At 40.6% G+C, this 15,684-nt stretch overlaps 1 non-coding gene across 1 annotated transcript; it reads left to right on the forward strand.

Moving 5' to 3' along the window:
* The first annotated feature begins 15,193 nt into the window (after positions 1 to 15,193).
* Positions 15,194 to 15,301, forward strand: LOC112780467 (small nucleolar RNA R71). Its single transcript, XR_003191300.1, has one exon. It is a non-coding gene; the product is annotated as a small nucleolar RNA R71 (small nucleolar RNA).
* The last annotated feature ends 383 nt before the right edge of the window (positions 15,302 to 15,684 follow it).

The following is a 15,684-nucleotide window of genomic DNA, read 5'->3' on the forward strand; positions in this document are numbered from 1 at the left end:
TACCTAACTAACTCCCTCTCTCTCTAATTTTCGAAAATATCTTCCCTATTTTTCAAAATTTCTTTTTAATTAACTAATTATTTTAATTTTTGATTTTAATTCTCGAAAATTACTAACCTTTTTCAAAAACTATTTTCGAAAATCACTAACTCTTTTTCAAAAATTATTTTCGAAAACTCTCTCTCTCTCTTATCTCCTTCTATTTATTTATTCATCTACTAAGACTTCATCTCACCCAAATTCGAACCCCCTCTTCCATCTGTGTTCGAATTTTTTCTTCTTCTTTTCTTCTACTCACATAGGGACCTCTATACTGGGGTAAAAAGTACCCCTATTATTATTATTTTTCTGTCCCTCTTTTTCATATGAGCAGGAGCAAGGACAAGAACATTCTTGTTGAAGCAGATCCAAAACCTAAAAGGACTCTGAAGAGGAAACTAAGAGAAGCTAAATTACAACAATCCAGCAAGCACCTTTCAGAAATTTTCGAACAAGAAGAGGAGATGGCAGCCAAAAATAATAATAATGCAAGGAGGATGCTTGGTGACTTTACTGCACCTAATTCCAATTTACATGGAAGAAGCATCTCCGTTCCTGCCATTGGAGCAAACAATTTTGAGCTTAAACCTCAATTAGTTTCTCTGATGCAGCAGAACTGCAAGTTTCATGGACTTCCATCTGAAGATCCTTTTCAGTTCTTAACTGAATTCTTGCAGATATGTGATACTGTTAAGACTAATGGAGTAGATCCTGAAGTCTACAGGCTCATGCTTTTCCCTTTTGCTGTAAGAGACAGGGTTAGAGTATGGTTGGACTCTCAACCTAAGGATAGCCTGAACTCTTGGGATAAGCTGGTCAAGGCTTTCTTAGCCAAGTTCTTTCCTCCTTAAAAGCTGAGTAAGCTTAGAGTGGATGTTCAGACCTCCAGACAGAAAGAAGGTGAATCCCTCTATGGAAACACCTATAACCCCTCATGGAGAAATCATCCAAATCTCTCATGGAAGGATCAACAAAAGCCTCAACAAGGCTTTAATAATGGTGGAAGAAATAGGTTTAACAATAATAAACCTTTTCCATCATCCACTCAGCAACAGACAGAGAACTCTGAACAAAATACCTCTAGTTTAGCAAACTTAGTCTCTGATCTATCTAAGGCCACTGTGAGTTTCATGAATGAAACAAGGTCCTCCATTAGAAATTTGGAAGCACAAGTAGGCCAGCTGAGTAAAAGGATCACTGAAATCCCTCCTAGTACTCTCCCAAGCAATACAGAAGAAAATCCAAAAGGAGAGTGCAAGGCCATTGATATAGCAATCATGGCCGAACTCACAAGAGAGGAGGATGATGTGAATCCCAAGGAGGAAGACCTCCTGGGACGTCCAGTGATCAATAAGGAGTTTTCCTCTGAGGAACCAAAGGAATCTGAGACTCATCTAGAGAACATAGAGATTCCATTGAACCTCCTCATGCCATTCATGAGCTCTGATGAGTATTCCTCTTCTGAAGAGAATGAGGATGTTACTGAAGAGCAAGCTGCCAAGTTTCTTGGTGCAATCATGAAGCTGAATGCCAAATTATTTGGTATTGAGACTTGGGAAGATGAACCTCCCTTGTTCACCAATGAACTAAGTGATCTGGATCAACTGAGATTGCCTCAGAAGAAACAGGATCCTGGAAAGTTCCTAGTACCTTGTACCATAGGCACCATAATCTTTGAAAAGGCTCTGTGTGACCTTGGTTCAGGGATAAACCTCATGCCCCTCTCTGTAATAGAGAAACTGGGAATCTTTGGGGTGCAAGCTACTAAAATCTCATTAGAGATGGCAGACAATTCAAGAAAACAGGCTTATGGACAAGTAGAGGACGTGTTAGTAAAGGTTGAAGGCCTTTACATCCCTGCTGATTTCATAATCCTTGATACTGGGAAGGATGAGGATGAATCCATCATCCTTGGAAGACCTTTCCTAGCCACAGCAAGAGCTGTGATTGATGTTGACAGAGGTGAATTAGTCCTTCAATTGAATGAGGACTCCCTTGTGTTTACAACTCAAGGTTACCCTTCTGTAAATATGGAAAAGAGGCACAGTAAGCTTCTCTCAAAATAGAGTCAACCAGAGCCCCCACAGTCAAACTCTAAGTTTGGTGTTGGGAGGCCACAACCAAACTCTAAGTTTGGTGTTTGGAAGTCTCAACAAAGCTCTGAACATCTGTGAGGCTCCATGAGAGTCCACTGTCAAGCTATTGACATTAAAGAAGCGCTTGTTGGGAGGCAACCCAATTTTTATTTATCTAATTTTATTTTTCTTGTTCTTTCATGTTTTATTAGGTTCATGATCATGTGGAGTCACAAAATAAATATAAAAATTGAAAACTGAATCAAAAACAGCAGAAGAAAAATCACACCCTGGAGGAAGACCTTACTGGCGTTTAAACGCCAGTAAGAAGCATCTGGCTGGCGTTCAACGCCAGAACAGAGCATGGTTCTGGCGCTAAACGCCCAAAATGGGCAGCATCTGGGCGTTTGAATGCCAGAATTGCACCTTGGAGAAGAGCTGGCGCTGAACGCCCAGAACAAGCATAGTTCTGGCGTTCAACGCCAGAAATGGGCAACAAATGGGCGTTCAACGCCCAGAACAAGCACCAATCTGGCGTTGAACGCCCAGAGTTGTGTGCAAGGGCATTTTGCATGCCTAATTTGGTGCAAGGTTGTAAATCCTTGAACACCTCAGGATCTGTGGACCCCACAGGAACACCTCAGGATCTGTGGACCCACAGGATCCCCACCTACCTCCACTCACTTCTTCTCACCCCTCTTTCACACAATCCCATAAATACTCTTCCCCAAAACTCTTAACCAATCACCTCAATCTCTCTTCCCTATAACCACTTCACCACTCACATCCATCCACTCTTCCCCATAAACCTACCTCATAAACCCCACCTACCTTCAAAATTCAAAATCAATTTCCCACCCAAAACCCACCCTTATGGCCGAACCTTACCCCCCCTCCCTTCCCTATATAAAGCCCTCCATTCTTCTTCATTTTCACACAACACAACCCTCTCTTCCCCTTTTTGGCCGAATACACCCCTCCCCCCTCTCCTCCATATTTTCTTCTTCTTTTTCATCTATTCTTTCTTCTCTTGCTCGAGGGCGAGCAATATTCTAAATTTGGTGTGGTAAAAACATAAGCTTTTTGTTTTTCCATTACCATTGATGGCACCCAAGACCGGAGAATCCTCTAGAAAAGGGAAAGGGAAGACAAAAGCTTCCACCTCCGAGTCATGGGAGATGGAAAGATTCATCTCCAAAGCTCATCAAGACCACTTCTATGATGTTGTGGTCAAGAAGAAGGTGATCCCCGAGGTCCCTTTCATGCTCAAGAAGAATGAGTATCCGGAGATCCGACATGAAATCCAAAGAAGAGGTTGGGAAGTTCTAACAAACCCCATCCAAACAGGTCGGCATCCTAATGGTTCAAGAGTTCTATGCCAATGCATGGATCACTAGGAACCATGAGCAAAGTAAGAACCCAAACCCAAAGAATTATATTACAATGGTTCGGGGGAAATACTTAGATTTTAGTCCGGAAAATGTGAGGTTGGCGTTTAACTTGCCTATGATGCAAGTGATGACAAGTCATCTTAGCCTAGTTTCACTAGTCTTTTTCTTTTGTTTTCACTTGAATTGTGCACTTTCTTGAGCTACAAGTAAGCTAATTTGGGTAGATTTTCATGCTTCCTTTGATTGAATCAACCATGTATGAATTCATGCTTTTTCATGAGGTTTTAGGCTATAATTGTCACATATTATGATAAAATGAATATCTCATGATTTTAAGCATAGCTTTGATGTGTTTGGTTGATTAATGATAGGTGAAGAAAGCTTGGAGAAAGGTTGATGCAAGAAGGAATGGCTAGGAGTAAAGAGAGGACAATGGAATAAGTGAAAATGAACCAGGAAGTAAAAAGTTGGACCAAAAGTTAGCCTCAAACTTTTGCACAAACTTTTGGGTGAAAAGTTAGCCCCAACGTTAGCCCCTAACTTTTGGGCTAACGTTGGCACATGAAAGTTACTCCCTGGGCACCAAAAGTTTGCGCCAACGTTAGCCCCTAACTTTGTGGCTAACGTTGGCATGAGAAGAACACTCCCTGGGCACCAAAAGTTTGCGCCAACGTTAGCCTCTAACTTTTGGGCTAACGTTGGCACATGAAAAACACAAAGGGGGAGCAAAAGTTTGCGCCAACGTTAGCCTCTAACTTTTGGGCTAACGTTGGCGCCATAAGTGCACTAAGGAAGGCCAACGTTGGAGCAAAAGTTAGACCCCTAACTTTTGCACCAACGTGGGTATCAGCAAAATATGGGGGCTGATATGAAAAGTTGGACCAAAAGTTTGCCTCAAACTTTTGGTCAAACTTTTACTCAAACTTTTGCAAAACTCCAACCCGGTTCACTTGCTTCACTTTGGTTCCTCTCCAAACTCCAAGAGCAATCAACCAAGGCCTCTCTCAACCCAATTCCACCAAGAGCAAAGGCCCAACTCAAGGCTTGAAGATCATTTGAAGAAAGTGTATAAATAGGATAGAATTCAAGTTCTTAGGGGAGCTTTCCTTTTGAGTTTTCATAATAGTTTTCGGAGAGCTTTGGATATTGAGTGATCTTTAATTTCTTAGTTTCGGGGAAGGAGAATTCCACTCTCTCCCTCTTAGTTTTATTGCTTTCAATTTCAATTGCAATTGTCTTGGATCTTGGGTTGGAGAATTGAAGGAATTCTGTTTCAATCTCATCCGAAGATCTCTCTGTTTCTTCTACTGCTTATTGAATTTAATTTCTGTTAATTGTTCTTCATCTACTTTCTTTGTAATTTACAATTCCTTTGCAATTGTTCTTGTTGGATCTAGGAAGGCATTGAGATCTAGACTTGGTTATCTAGTCTCTTGGGTCCTGAGATCCGAATTCCCCATTTCCCATTCCCTGTTTACTGTTCTCATGCTTATTTACAATTCTGTTTTTAGATTCGGTTCAATCCAAGTGTTCTTTTACTTCTCTGTTGGTTGCAATTTACTTTCCCTCGTTTAATTTCTGCAAATCCAACTCCCAATTCCCTTTACAATTCAAGCTATTTACATTTCTTGCACTTTAAGATTCTGCAATTTACATTTCTTGCATTCTAAGTTTCTGCCATTTAATTTCATGTTCTTTAAGATTCAGCATTTAAATTCCTGTTCTCTTTAATTTCATGTCAATTACCCATTCCCTTTACTTTCCATGCAATTTAAATTCTGCAAATTACAAATCACTCAACCAAATCTTGATTCGCTTGACTAAATCAACCACTAAACTAAAATTGCTCAATCCTTCAATCCCTGTGGGATCGACCTCACTCCCGTGAGTTATTATTACTTGATGCGACCCGGTGCACTTGCCGGTTAGATTTGGGTGTTTTGGAGGAATTCGTTTCTCCGCGAAAATATCCCATCAGCAAGGAGATGCACGCCCCTACACTAGAAGGGTCAACTTTAATCAAAGGTTGGACCAAGTCCTCATGGACATATGTGTAGAAGGAGCTCAATGGAAGATTAACTCCAAAGGCAAGCCGGTTCAATTAAGAAGACCGGACCTCAAGCCTGTGGCTAGAGGATGGTTGGAGTTCATCCAACGCTCCATCATCCCCACTAGCAACCGATCTGAAGTTACTGTGGATCAGGCCATCATGATCCATAGCATCATGATTGGAGAAGAAGTAGAAGTTCATGACGTCATCTCCCTTGAACTCTACAAAATAGCCAAAAAGCCCTCTCTTGGGGCAAGGCTAGCTTTTCCTCATCTTATTTGCCATCTATGTTACTCAGCTGGAGCTTTCATAAAAGGAGACATTCCCATTGAGGAAGAGATGCCCATCACTAAGAAAAGGATGGAGCAAGCAAGAGAGCACTCAAATGCTAGAGATGCCTCAAATGCATCAAGCTCAAATGTTACTCATGGATCTCAAGAGACGCATGAAGCTCATCACCATGAGATCCCAGAGATGCCTCAAATGCATTTTCCTCCACAAAACTATTTGGAGGAAATCAACACCTCCCTAGGAGAATTAAGTTCCAACATGGGAAAATTAAGGGTGGAACATCAAGAGCACTCCATCATCCTTCATGAAATAAGAGAATATCAAAAAGCAATGAGGGAGGAGCAACAAAGACAAGGAAGAGACATAGAAGAGCTCAAGGACATCATTGGTTCCTCAAGAAGGAAACGCCACCATCACTAAGGTGGACTCATTCCTTGTTCTTACATTCTCTGTTTTTCGTTTTCTCTATGTTAAGTGCTTATCCATGTTTGTGTCTTCATTACATGATCATTAGTATTTAGTAACTTTGTCTTAAAGTTATGAATGTCCTATGAATCCATCACCTCTCTTAAATGAAAACTGTTTTAATTCAAAAGAACAAGAAGTACATGAGTTTCAAATTTATCCTTGAACTTAGTTTAATTATATTGATGTGGTGACAATGCTTTTTGTTTTCTGAATGAATGCTTGAACAGTGCATATGTCTTTTGAAGTTGTTGTTTAAGGATGTTAAATATGTTGGCTCTTGAAAGAATGATGATAAGGAGACATGTTATTTGATAATCTGAAATATCATAAAAATGATTCTTGAAGCAAGAAAAAGCAGCAAAGAACAAAGCTTGCAGAAAAAAAAAAGAAAAAAATATAGGCAAAAAAAAAATATAAAAGAAAAAGCAAGCAGAAAAAGCCAAAAGCTCTTAAAACCAAGAGGCAAGAGCAAAAAGCCAATAACCCTTAAAACCAAAAGGCAAGGGTAAATAAAAAGGATCCCAAGGCTTTGAGCATCAGTGGATAGGAGGGCCTAAAGGAATAAAATCCTGGCCTAAGCGGCTAAACCAAGCTGTCCCTAACCATGTGCTTGTGGCGTGAAGGTGTCAAGTGAAAACTTGAGACTGAGCGGTTAAAGTCAAGGCCCAAAGCAAAAGAAGAGTGTGCTTAAGAACCCTGGACACCTCTAATTGGGGACTTTAGCAAAGCTGAGTCACAATCTGAAAAGGTTCACCCAATTATATGTCTGTGGCATTTATGTATCCGGTGGTAATACTGGAAAATAAAGTGCTTAGGGCCACGGCCAAGACTTATAAAATAGCTGTGTTCAAGAATCATCATACTGAACTAGGAGAATCAATAACACTATCTGAACTCTGAGTTCCTATAGATGCCAATCATTCTGAACTTCAATGGATAAAGTGAGATGCCAAAACTATTCAAGAGGCAAAAAGCTACAAGTCCAGCTGAATTGCATAGGGTACAGATGAGATGAGGGAAGGCTAACCTTGCCAAAGTAGAGGGCTTGTCTGCCACCTTGTAGAGTTCTAGGGATATGATCTCATGAACTTCCACTTCCTCTCCATTCATGATACTATGGATCATGATAGCCCGGTCTATTGTAACTTCAGACCGATTACTAGTAGAAATAACAGAGCGTTGGATGAACTCCAACCATCCCCTAGCCACGGGTTTGAGGTCAAGCCTTCTTAGTTGAACCGGCTTGCCTCTTGAGTCTCTCTTCCATTGAGCTCCTTCCACACAAATGTCCCTAAGGACTTGGTCCAACATTTGATCAAAGTTGACCCTTATAGTGAAAGGATGAGGATCTCCTTGCATTGTTGGCAAGTTGAATGCCAATCTCACATTTTCCGGACTGAAATCCAAGTAATTCCCCTGAACCATTGTGAGCCAATTCTTCGGGTTCGGGTTAATACTTTGATCATGGTTCTTAGTGATCTATACATTAGCATAGAACTCTTGAACCATTAAGATTCTGACTTGTTGAATGGGGTTGGTGAGAGCTTTCCAACCTCTTCTTTGAATCTCATGTCGAATCTCTGGATATTCACTCTTTTTGAGCATGAAGGGGACCTCGGGGATCACCTTTTTCTTGGCCGCAACTTCATAGAAGTGGTCTTGATGGACCTTTGAGATGAATCTCTCCATCTCCCATGACTCGGAGGTGGAAGAAATTGTCTTCCCTTTCCTCTTTCTAGAGGTTTCTCTGATCTTAGGTCCCATTAGTAGTTATGGAAAAATAGAAAAGCAGAGCTTTTTCTACACCAAACTTAAAAGGTTTGCTCGTCCTCGAGCAAAAGAAGAAAGAAAGGAGTAGAAGAAGAAGAAATAGAGGAGATGGAGGGCAGTGTTGGTTTCAGCCAAGGGGGGAAAAATTGTTTGTGATGTGTGAAAGTGAAGGTAGTGAGGAGGGGGTATTTATAGGGTAGGGGAGAGAGGGAATTCGGTCATGAGGGGGTGGGTTTGGGAGGGAAATGGTTTGAATTTAAATGGTGAGGTAAGTGGGGTTTTATGATGGAAGGATGTGAGTGATGAAGAGATTATGGAGAAGAGGGTAAGATTTAATAGGTGAAGGGTATTTGGGGAAGAGTTATTAATGGGATTGGTCAAGGGTATTTGGGGAAGAGTGTTATGGAAAGGTGTGAAGAGGAGAGAAGAAGAGGTGGGGTAGGTGAGGATCCTATGGGGTCCACAGATCCTGAGGTGTCAATGAATTCTGCTCCTTGCACCATTCTGGCGTTCAAACGCCCTTTGTGTGCCAATTCTGGCGTTAAACGCCAACTCTGCTACCTTTCCTGGTGTTAAACGCCAGTCTGCTGCCCCTTTATGGCGTTTAACGCCAGCCAGACACCCTTTTCTGTTCTGGCATTAAACGCCAGTCTGTCTTCCATTTCTGGCTTTTAACACCCAGAATGCTGCCAGGCTGGGCGTTAAACGCCCATTCTGCTATCCTTACTGGCATTTAAACGCAAGTAAGCCTGTCCTCCAGGGTGTGCTATTTTTGATGCTGTTTTTTATTCCGCTTTAATTTTGCAGTTGTTTTTATGACTTCACATGATCATCAACCTAAAGAAAATATAAAATAACAATGGAAAATAAATAAATATAATTAAATAACATTGGGTTGCCTCCCAATAAGTGCTTCTTTAATGTCAATAGCTTGACAGTGAGCTCTTAGAGAGCTTCACAGAGACTCAGAGCTTAATGGTGGCCCTCCAACACCAAACTTAGAAGTTGAGTGTGGGGGCTCTGTTTGACTCTGTATTGAGAGAAGCTTTTCATGCTTCCTCTCCATGGTTATAGAAGAAGATCCTTGAGCCTAAAACACAAGGTAGTCCTCATTCAATTGAAGGACTAACTCTCCTCTGTGCACATCAATCACAACCCTTGTTGTGTCTAGGAAGGGTCTTCCAAGGATGATGGATTCATCCTCTTCCTTCCCAGTGTCTAGGATTATGAAATCAGCAGGGATGTAAAAGCCTTCAACCTTCACTAAGACATCCTCTACAACTCCATAAGCTTGTTTCTTTGATTTATCTGCCAATTCTAGTGAGAATTCAGCAGCTTGTACCTAAAAGATCCATAGTTTCTCCATTACAGAGAGTGGCATGAGGTTTATACCTGACCCCAGGTCACACAGAGCCTTCTTAAAGGTCATGGTGCCTATGGTACAGGGTATTAAGAACTTTCTGGGATCTCGTTTCTTCTGAGGTAACATTAGTTGCCCCAAAGCATTCAGTTCGTTGATGAGCAATGGAGGTTCATCCTCCCAAGTCTCATTACCAAATAACTTGGCATTCAGCTTCATGATTGCTCCTAGATATTAAGCAACTTGCTCTTCAACAATATATTCATCCTCTTCAGAGGAAGAATACTCATCAGAGCTCATGAATGGCAACAGTAAGTTCAGTGGAATCTCTATGGTCTCTATGTGAGCCTCAGATTCCCTTGGTTCCTCATTAGGGAACTCCTTAGTGGCCAATGGACGTCCATTGAGGTCTTCCTCACTGGAAATCACTGCCTTTTCTTCCTCCCTAGGTTTGGCCATGTTGGTTATATTTATGGCCTTGCACTCTCTCTTTAGATTCTCTTCTGTATTGCTTGGGAGAGTACTAGGAGGAATTTCAATAACTCTTTTACTCAATTGACCCACTTGTGCCTCCAAATTTCTAATGGAGGACCTTGTTTTAGTCATAAAACTGAGAGTGGTCTTAGATAGATCAGAGACTATGGTTGCTAAGTCAGAGTGGCTCTGCTTAGAATTCTCTGTCTGTTGCTCAGAAGATGATGGAAAAGGCTTGCTATTGTCAAACCTATTTCTCCCACCATTATTATTGAAGCCTTGATTAGGCTTCTGTTGATCCTTCCATGAGAGATTAGGATGATTCCTCCATGAAGGATTATAGGTGTTTCCATAGGATTCTCCCATGTAATTCACCCCTTCTATTTCAGGATTCTTAGGGTCATAAGCTTCTCCTTCAGAGGAAGCTTCTTTAGTGAACAGAAGTGTTTGTCAGGAACGCGTTCACATGTAGAACGGAAGTGTTTGTCAGGCACGTGTTCATAAGTGAGAATGATGATGAGCGTCACATAATCATCACATTCATCATGTTCTTGTGTGAGAATGACTATCTTAGAGAATAAATAGGCTCGAATTGAATAGAAAAACAATAGTACTTTGCATTAATTCATGAGGAACAGCAGAGCTCCACACCTTAATATATGGTGTGTAGAAACTCTACCGTTGAAAATACATAAGTGATAATAGGGTAGACATGGCCGAGTGGCCAGCCTCCCATGGAGGTCTAGAGATCTAAAATTGATCAAAAGATCAGACGCCTAACATGATAGTAAAAAGTTCTATTTATACTAAACTAGTTACTAGGGTTTACAAAGATAAGTAAATGATGTAAAAATCCACTTCCGGGCCCACTTGGAGTGTGCTTGGGCTGAGCAATGAAGTTTTCACGTGTAGAGGTCTTCCTTGGAGTTAAACGCCAGTTTGTAACCTGTTTCTGGCGTTTAACACTGCTTTACAATCTGTTTCTGGTGTTTAACTCCAGAATAGGGCAGAAGGCTGGTTTTGAACGCCAATTTGCGTCATCTAAACTCGGGCAAAGTATGGACTATTATATATTGCTGGAAAGCCCTAGATTTCTACTTTCCAACACAATTGAGAGCGCATCATTTGGACTCCTGTAGCTCTAGAAATTTTACTTTGAGTACAGGGAGGTCAGAATCCAATAGCATCTGTAGTCCTTCTTCAACCTCTGAATTTGATTTTTGCTCAAGTCCCTCAATTTCAGCCAGAAATTACCTGAAATCTCAAACAAAATACACAAACTCATAGTAAAGTCCAGAAATGTGATTTTTATTTAAAAACTAATAAAAATATACTAAAAACTAACTAAATCATACTAAAAACTATATAAAAATAATGCCAAAAAGCGTATAAATTATCCGCTCATCACAACACCAAACTTTAATTGTTGCTTGTCCCCAAGCAACTAAAAATTAAATAGGATAAAAAGAAGAGAATATACTATAAATTACAAAATAACAATGAAACTTAGCTCCAACCAGATGAGCGGGACTAGTAGCTTTTTGCCTCTTGAATAGTTTTGGCATCTCACTTTATCCATTGAAGTTCAGAATGATTGGCATCTATAGGAACTTTAGATTTTAGATAGAGTTATTGATTCTCCTAGTTCAGTATGTTGATTTTTGAACACAGCTACTTTATGAGTCTTGGCCGTGGCCCTAAGCACTCTGTTTTCCAGTATTACCACCGAATACATAAATGCCACAGACACATAATTGGGTGAACCTTTTCAGATTGTGACTCAGCTTTTCTAGAGTCCCCAATTAGAGGTGTCCAAGGTTCTTAAGCACACTCTTTTTTTTCTTTGGACCTTGACTTTAACCACTCAATCTCAAGTTTTCACTTGACACCTTCACGCCACAAGCACATGGTTAGGGACAGCTTGGTTTAGCCGCTTAGGCCAGGATTTTATTCCTTTAGGCCCTCCTATCCACTGATGCTCAAAGCCTTGGATCCTTTTTATAACACTTGCCTTTTGGTTTTAAGGGCTATTGGCTTTTTGCTCTTGCCTTTTGGTTTAAAGAGCTTTTGGCTTTTTCTGCTTGCTTTTTGTTTTTCTTTTTTTTTCGCCATTTTTCTTTTCTTTTTTTTCGCAAGCTTTTGTATTCACTGCTTTTTCTTGCTTCAAGAATCAATTTTATGATTTTTCAGATCATCAAATAACATTTCTCCTTTTTCCTTATTCTTCAAGAGCCAACAATTTTAACATTCATAAACAACAAATTCAAAAGACATATACACTGTTCAAGCATTCATGCAGAAAACAAAAAGTATTGTCACCACATCAAAATAATTAAACTAATTTCAAGGATGAATTCAAAATTCATGTACTTCTTGTTCTTTTGTAATTAAAACATTTTTCATTTAAGAAAGGTGATGGATTCATAGGACATTCATAACTTTAAGGCATAGAACCTTAAATACTAATGATCATGTAATAAGACACAAACATAAATAAAATATAAAGCATAGTAAATGAAAAACAGAAAAATAAGAACAAGGAGATTAAGGAATGGGTCCACCTTAGTGAGAGTGGCGTCTTCCTCTTCTTGAAGAACCAATGGTGCTCTTGAGCTCCTCTATGTCTCTTCCTTGCCTTTGTTGCTTCATCCCTAGTGATTTTGGTGCTCCTATCCTTAGTTGCTCCCAATAGTTGTGTGGAGGAAAATGTATCCCTTGAGGCATCTCAGGGATTTCTTGGTGAGGGAATTTCTCATGCTCTTGTTGAGGTCCATGATCTCTTATTTTGCAGTCAAATGCTCTACTACCGAGCTATGGACCCTTGAGATGTATCTCTCCATCTCCCATGACTCGGAGGTGGAAGCTTTTGTCTTCCCTTTCTTCTTTCTAGAGGTTTCTCTGGCCTTAGGTGCCATAAATGGTTGTGGAAAAACAAAAAGCAATGCTTTTACCACACCAAACTTAGAAGGTTTGCTCGTCCTCGAGCAAAAGAAAAAAGAAGTGAGTAGGAGAAGAAGAAAATGGAGGAGTAATGGAGGTGATTGATGGAGGTTATTTTGGGGAAGAGTGCTATGGAAAGGTGTGAAGAGGAGAGAAGAAGAGGTGGGGTAGGTGGGGATCCTACGGGGTTCACAGATCCTGAGGTGTCAAGGATTTCTCATCCCTGCACCATTTAGGCGTGTAAAACGCCCTTAGTATGCATGTCCGGTGTTAAACGCCAGCTTGCTGCTTGTTTCTGGCGTTTAACGCCACTTCCATGCTCTGTTCAGGCGTTAAACGCCAGTCTGGTGCTTGTTTCTGGCGTTTAACGCTAGCTTGATGCTTCTTTCTAGCGTTAAACGCCAGTTTGATGCTTTTTACTGGCGTTTAAACGCCAGTAAGTTCTTCCTCCAGGGTGAGCTATTTCTTCTGCTATTTTTCATTCTGTTTTTAATTTTTCAGTAGTTTTTGTGACATTACATGATCATCAACCTAAAGAAAATATAAAATAACAATGGAAAATAAATAGATATAATTAAATAACATTGGGTTGCCTCCCAACAAGCACTTCTTTAATGTCAATAGCTTGACAGTGAGCTCTCATGGAGCCTCACAGATGTTCAGAGCATTGTTGGGACCTCCCAACACCAAACTTAGAGTTTGAATGTGGGGGTTCAACACCAAACTTAGAGTTTGGTTGTGGCCTCCCAACACCAAACTTAGAGTTTGACTGGGGGGGCTTTGGTTGACTCTGCAGTGAGAGAAGATTTTCATGCTTACTCTCCATGGTTACAGAAGGAGATCCTTGAGTTTTAAACACAAGGTTGTCCTCATTCAGTTGAAGGACCAATTCTCCTCTGTCCACATCAATCACAGCTCTTGCTGTGGCTAGGAAAGCTCTTCCAAGGATGATGGATTCATCCTCATCCTTCCCAGTGTCTAGGATTATGAAATCAGTAGGGATGTAAAGGCCTTCAACCTTTACTAACACGTCCTCTACTAGTCCATAAGCCTATTTTCTTGAGTTGTCTGCCATCTCTAATGAGATTCTGGTAGCTTGCACCTCAAAGATCCCAAGTTTCTCCATTACAGAGAGTGGCATTAAGTTTATTCTTGACCCCAGGTCACACAGAGCCTTCTCAAAGGTCGTGGTGCCTATGTTACAGGGAATTAGGAATTTACCAGGATCCTATTTCTTTTGATGTAATTTATGCCTATCCAATGCATTCAGTTCATTGGTGAGCAAGGGAGGTTCATCTTCTCAGGTCTCATTACCAAATAATTTGGCATTCAGCTTCATGATTGTACCAAGGTATTTAGCAACTTGCTCTTCAGTAATTTTTTTATCCTCTTCAGAGGAAGAATAGTCATCAGAGCTCATGAAGGGCAAAAGGAGGTTCAATGGAATCTCTATGGTCTCTAGATGAGCCTCAGATTCCTTTGGTTCCTCAAAGGGAAACTCCTTATTGGTCACTGAGCGTTCCAGGAGGTCTTCCTCACTAGGATTCACGTCCTCCTCCTCCTCTCTGGGTTTGGCCACACCAAGTAAGCTAATGGCCTTGCACTCTCTTTTTAAATTCTCTTCTGTATTGCTTGGGAGAGTACTAGGAGGAGTTTCAGTGACTCTTTTACTCAGCTGGCCCACTTGTGCCTCCAAATTTCTAATGGAGGACCTTGTTTTATTCGTGAAACTTAAAGTGGCCTTAGATAGATCAGAGACTATATTTGCTAAGCTAGATGGATTTTGCTCAGAATTCTCTGTCTGTTGCTGAGTGGATGATGGAAAAGGCTTGCTATTGCTAAACCTGTTTCTTCCACCATTATTAAAGCCTTGTTGAGGCTTTTGTTGATCCTTATGTGAATAATTTGGATGATTTCTCCATGAGGGATTATAGGTATTTCCATAGGGTTCCCCCATGTAATTCACCTCTACTATTGCAGGGTTCTCAGGATCATAAGCTTCTTCTTCAGAAGATACCTCTTGAGTACTGTTGGATGCAGCTTGCAATCCATTAAGACTCTGAGAAATCATATTGACTTGCCGAGTCAATATTTTATTCTGAGCCAATATGGCATTCAGAGTATTAATTTTAAGAACTCCCTTCCTCTGAGGCGTCCCATTACTCACAGGATTCCTTTCAGAAGTGTACATGAACTGGTTATTTGCAACCATGTCAATGAGTTCTTGAGCTTCTGCAGGCATTTTCTTTAGGTGAATGCCTGCAGAATGGTCTAATGACATCTTAGATAATTCAGACAGACCATCATAGAATATATCTAGGATGGTCCATTCTGAAAGCATGTCAGAAGGACACATTTTGGTCAGTTGCTTGTATCTCTCCCAAGCTTCATAGAGGGATTCACCTTCTTTCTGTTTGAAGGTTTTAACATCCACTCTAAGCTTGCTAAGCTTTTTAGGAGGAAAGCACTTGGCTAAGAAAGCCGTGACCAGCTTATCCCAAGAGTTCAGGCTATCTTTAGGTTGAGAGTCCAACCATATTCTAGCTCTGTCTCTTACAGCAAACGGGAAAAGCATAAGCTTGTAGACCTCGGGATCAACCCCATTGATCTTAACAGTATCACAGATTTGCAAGAATTCAGTTAAGAATTGAAAAAGATCTTCTGATGGAAGTCCATGAAACTTGCAATTCTGTTGCATCAGAGAAACTAATTGAGGCTTTAGCTCAAAATTATTTGCTCCAATGGCAGGGATTGAGATGCTTCTTCCATGTAAATTGGAATTTGGTGCAGTAAAGTCACCAAGCATCTTCCTTGCATTGTTATTAT

The sequence above is a fragment of the Arachis hypogaea genome, chromosome 19 (assembly GCF_003086295.3).
Source record: "Arachis hypogaea cultivar Tifrunner chromosome 19, arahy.Tifrunner.gnm2.J5K5, whole genome shotgun sequence".
NCBI lineage: Eukaryota > Viridiplantae > Streptophyta > Magnoliopsida > Fabales > Fabaceae > Arachis > Arachis hypogaea.